Source organism: Chiloscyllium plagiosum, unplaced genomic scaffold (assembly GCF_037043375.1).
Source record: "Chiloscyllium plagiosum isolate Xiang-an unplaced genomic scaffold, Cpla_swu_hap1 HiC_scaffold_47, whole genome shotgun sequence".
NCBI lineage: Eukaryota > Metazoa > Chordata > Chondrichthyes > Orectolobiformes > Hemiscylliidae > Chiloscyllium > Chiloscyllium plagiosum.
In genome coordinates this window covers 19,428,098-19,434,097 of record NW_028270185.1, presented here as the reverse complement: position 1 = coordinate 19,434,097, position 6,000 = coordinate 19,428,098, and positions in this window count along the sequence as shown.

The window sequence follows — 6,000 nt, the reverse complement described above, 5'->3', positions numbered from 1 at the left end:
CCACTACATTATTGCTTCTCCCAAAGGACCCAGTTGTCCATGTGTTCACTGGAATGTATATGGTGCTTCAGGATTGTTCTTAGTGAAGAACAGCATATAGCTAAAGTAATAGTGTGAACTTATTCTTAAGTTCAGCCTAATGCTTCACAAGAGATATGCATTAATCTTATTTGTAATGAGCTATTAAATAATATGTAATAAACCAGTTTATGCTTCATCACAATTGAGCCTAATTTCAGTCTAAAATCCTTCCCCACATAGTATCAGTTGCTTATTGAACTAATACCAATAAGAAGGATGGAGGCAGTGAATCGATCCAAGGCAACCCTGATTTGGTCGTGCCGGTGTTGGACTGGGGTGCGTGATCTTCTTGGAGATCCTCTCACTTTGAGCTGGCAGTTCATGGTGTCGATGGTCGCCATGACTTGGAGGTGCCGATGTTGGACTGTGAGAATTGGCTAATCAGGAGGAATGGCAGCCGTGGGCACTACTATTCCCCATTAAAAGATGGTAAATGCAGTGCAGATTCAACCAGACAGGTTAGACTAAAAAAAAACTGAATTCTACAAAAACACAGCCATTTGAACAAAAGAAACAGGAGAAAATCCCTGTGATGAACTTGTGAGTGCATCTTAAAATATTTTGCAGCTAAAAGTACATAGAACCTGTCAAAAGAATACAGCTTCCTGGAGACCTGTTGATAACTTTATTAGTGATCTTTACACACAATCAGAATCTTATGCTGATTTACAATTAGAATTAATTGGATCCAGAACTGTTGTTAAAATTTCTGAAACTCCTTTTTCAGATACATTGCAATCCAAAGAGGATCTTACATTGGAAAAGAGATATCCCAATATTCATAAACAATACAAGAGAATAATGGGATCAGAAAGCTTACCAAGCTCACGAGCTCATAAGAATTTGTCAACTTTTTAAGGTACAAAAACACTAATACAACACATGAGAAGCAAACACAAGTCCTTTGATGTTGGAAGCTACTGTTCTCGATGTCAACCTTCCTTAGGAATAACAGGTGACTCATCCGAACAGAGATGATACACATCATACAGGTTAACAGTCATCAAACTAATTTCAAACACTTCACTTGGGCAAGTCTAATTGTAGGAGCTGAAAAAAAGCCCTTGTGTTGGAGGAAAGGAAATTGTAATTTTTTTCATTTGATGTTACATGGAGGGATGGAACAAACTCCACAATTAAAGATCATAAGTTTATAAGACATCAGAGCAGAAGTAGGTCAGTCATAGATTCATAGAGATGTACAGCACGGAAACAGACCCTTCGGTCCAACCCGTCCATGCCGACCAGATATCCCAACCCAATCTAGTCCCACTTGCCCATATCCCTCCAAACCCTTCTTATTCCTATATCCATCCAGATGCCTTTCTACATGTTGCAATTGTACTAGCCTCCAACACTTCCTCTGGCAGCCCATTCCATACACATACCACCCTCTGAGTGAAAACGTCGCCCCTTCGGTCTCTTTTATATCTTTCCCCTCTCACCTTAAACCTATGCCCTCTAGTTCTGGATTCCCCCACCCCAGAGAAAAGATTTTGACTATTTATGCTATCCATGCCACTTATGATTTTATAAACCTCCATAAGGTCACCCCTCAGCCTCTGACGCTCCAGGGAAAGTAGCCCCAGCCTAGTCAACCTCTCCCTATTACTCAAATCCTTCAACCCTGGCAACATCCTTGTAAATCTTTTCTGAACCCTTTCAAGTTTCACAACATCTTTCCGAAAGGAAGGAGACCAGAATTGCATACAATATTCCAACAGTTGCCTAACCAATGTCCTGTACAGCCACAACATGTCCTCCGAACTCCTGTACTCAATACTCTTGACTAATAAAGGAAAGCATACCAAATGCCTTCTTCACTATCCTATCTACCTGCAACTTCACTTTCAAGGAGCTATGAACCTGCACTCCAAGATCTCTTTGTTTAGCAATATGCCCTAGGACCTTACCATTAAGTCTGTAAATCCTGCTAAGATTTGCTTTCCCAAAATGCAGCACCTCACATTTATCTAAATTAAATTCCATCTGCCACTTCTCAGCCCATTGGTCCATCTTATCAAGATCCCGTTGTAATCTAAGGTAATCTTCGCTGTCCACTACACCTCCAACTTTGGTGTCATCTGCAAACTTACTAACTATACCTCTTATGCTCACATCCAAATCATTTATATAAATGATGAAAAGTAGTGGACCCAGCACCAATCCTTTGGAACTCCACTGGTCACAGGCCTCCACCACCACCCTCTGTCTTCTACCTTTGAGCCAGTTCTGTATCCAAATGGCGAGTTCTCCCTTTATTCCATGAGATCTAACCTTGCTCACCAGTCTCCCATGCGGAACCTTGTCAAACGCCTTACTGGAGTCCATATAGATCACATCTACCGCTCTGCTCTCATCAATCCTCTTTGTTACTTCTTCAAAAAACTCAATCAAGTCAAACGATTGTGTCTGCTTTACCAATTAAATCATGGTTGATCTGATAATCCACAACTCCATTTTCCTGCCTGTCCCGCGTAACTCTTGACTCCCTACTTATTAAAAATCTGTCTATCTCAATTTTGAAATTATTCAACAACTTAGCCGCAACAGCCCTCTGTTCTGAGAACATAGGTTTGAAACCAACCATGGCAGATTTGACTTCAATAAAAACCTCGAATAAAAAAACTAGTCTAATGGCGACTATGTAAACATCACTGAATTTTGTAAAGGCCCATCTGGTTCACTCATAACTTTTAGGAAGGGAAATCTGCTGTCCTTAACAGATCTGGCCTACACATGACTCCAGACCGACAACTATGTGGTTGGCTCTTAACTGCACTCCAAGCAATTAGGGATGAGCAATAAATGGTAGCCTGGCCACCAACACCCATTTTGCACGAACACATTTTTTAAAAAATCATCACATTAATAAGAGATGCTAAACTCTACGCAGCTAGGAATATTCCTCAACCACTATTGGAAAAAATTTACAAACTATTACTTCAGATGAGCAACATGCGTATTTTTTTGCAGGTGATAATGCCAATAGAATGTTGTTCAGGCACGGTCACTACCCCAAAGCCTGACGGTGCGATGAGAATATTGTTGATCTTACACAATTCAATAAGTTAATGGCTGCACAAATCCACCAGTTGGCTATGGTGGATGAAAGCATTTCCAAATTATTTAATAGCACAATATTCACTGAACTTGATGCCAACAGTAGCTTATGGCAGGTTCCATTAGACATTCATCACTCCAGTTGGAAGGTAGTGTTTCAATTGATTGTATTTTGGAATCACCTCAGCTCCTCAGATCTTTGTCCAATATTCTACAATGGTGAGATGGCATTACATGTCATTGGAATGATATTCTGGTCCAGGCAGTCATGACAGAAGTTCATAAACAGAATATGTGCAGGCTGAAAATGACTGTAGGCAGCAGGGCTCACCTTCAGTGAGAAGTATCAGTTCTCCAAAGACATTGTCTTATTTTTGAGATATATCTTAGACAAGGATGTCATAAAGTCAGATTCGCAGAAAACAGCAGCAATAAAAGAGTTTCCTGTTTCAATAGTTAGTTCATGACGTGATTTTTGGGTGTGGCAAATCAGTTAGCAAAATTCTTACCCTCTTTTGCAACCATCATGGAATCTTTCGGGCGGCACAATGGTTCAGCAGTTACACTGTTGCCTCACAGCACCAGGGACTCCAGGTTTGATTCCAGTCTCAGGTGCCTGTCTGTGTCGAGTTTGCATGTTCTCCCCATTTCTTCGTGGATTTTCTCCGGGTTTCCTCCCACAGTCCAAACATGCGCATTTAGGTGGATTGGCCATGCTGAATTGCCCATAGTGTGCAGGGATGTGCAGACTAGGTGCATGAGCAATGGAAAATACAGCGTTACAGGGAAAGGTAGTGGGGTGGGTCTGGGTGGGATGCTCTTTGGAGGGTCAGTAAGGACTCGATGGGCTGAATGGCCTGCTTCCACACTATAGGGATTCAATAATTCTTTGAGGCATTTACTCAAGAAGTGTGAAGGAGGTTATTGGGACACACATCAAAGAGGCCTTTCAGGAGATCAAAAACATCCTGACTTCAGGAGGTGTCTTAGCCCTTTACATTCCACCATTCCCAACAATTGTTGTTACGAATGCCTGCACCACAGGCACTGGAGCAGTCCTCTTACAAGAACAGTTGTAAAGATACAGAAAATCTGTATATTACACTTCCTGAGTATTGTCTCATACAGAAATGTGATATGCTGCTATGGAAAGAGAAGCATTCTTGGTTCCATGGGCCTCTGAAAGATTTTCAGATGACACATTGAATCTCATGGCTCTGAAACAGACCAATCACAAACTACTGATCTCACTGTTAGGGACAAACATGCAAATATACGAATTAGGAACAGTAGTAGGCCATTCAGCTCCTCCACTATTCAATAAGATCTTGGCTGATCTGTTGTGGTCTGAATTCTGCATTCCCATCTGCCCACGATAACCTTTGATTCCCCTGCTTAACGAGAATCTATCTTCCTCCACTTGAAACGTATTCAACGAGCCTACCATCTAAGGCATGGAGCTCCAAAATTTTACAATCCTCTGACGGAAAAAAGTATTCGCCCAAATCAAGGGCGACCTCTAATTTAAATAGTGTCCCCTAATTCTGGATACACGCACAAAAGGAAACATCTTTTCTATCTCCACCTTGTCAAGATTGTAAAGGATCTTATACACTTCAATAAAATCACCCCTCACTCTTCATAGCACAATGGTTGGCTCTGCTGCCCCACAACGTCAGGGATCCGGGTTTGATTCCAGCCTTGGGTGACTGTTATTATGTTCGCCTGTGTCTACGTGGGTTTCCGCCTGGTGGTCTGGCTCCCCCCATAATCCAAAGATGTGCAGGCTGGGTGAATTGGCCATGCTACATTGATCTTTAGTATGCAGGAGTGTGCAGGCTAGGTGGATTAGTCATGGAAATGTGGTTGGTTTGGGTGGCATGTTCTTTGGAGGGTCGGTGTTGACTCAATGGGCCGAAGGGCCTCTATCTGCACTGTAGCGATTTTATGATTCTAAATAAGTCTACACTGTCCACCTATAAGACTGACTGCCATTCCAGGTATCAATCTAGCAAATCTCCTTTGAACCACCTCCAAGTTGTGAAAAATGAAAAATAAAAAACAATTGCAAAATTGCTTCACAAATACAATTTGCAAGTGTGCAAGGAAATTTACAGGGATCAGCAGAAAACTTCTTCAATTAAGCTGACATCAGCAGATAAATAACTTGCTGGTGAACTCAATTGATACACCTAGAAACAGCAATGTTGTTTAACCCCATCAAAGCTTAACCTCATCAAAGAGGAACAAAAAAAGATCCCAAATGTTGCATGTTGGTACTGTATGGAAGATGGGTCTGAAAAGTTGGTCGAGAATGTGTTGCTGGAAAAGCACAGAAAGTCAGGCAGCATCCAAAGAGTAGGAGAATCGATGTTTCAGGCATAAACCCTTCATCAGGAATGAGGCTTGTGGATTGGGGCTGAGAGATAAATGGGAGGGGAGGAAGGTAGCTCCCTTGGGAGGAAGGTAGCTGAGAAAGCGACAGGTAGATGAAGGTGAAGGAGAAGGCAATAGGTCAAAGGAGGGAGTGAGGGACAGGTCCGGAGGGCGGTGCCGAGTTGGAGGCTTGGGACTGGGATAATGTGGGGGGAGGGGAAATGAGGAAGCTGTTGAAATCCACATTTATCCCGTGTGATTGCAGTGTCCCAAGAGGAATATGAGGTGTTCTTCCTCCAGGCCCAAATCAAGAGCGACCTCTAATTTAAATAGTGTCCCCTAATTATGGATACACGCACAAAAGGAAACAGTGTGACAGTGGAGGAGGCTCAGGACCTGCATGTCTTTGACGGAGTGAGAGGGCGAGTTGAAGTTTTCAGCCACGGGGCGGTGAGGTTGGTGGGTGCGAGTGTCCCAGAG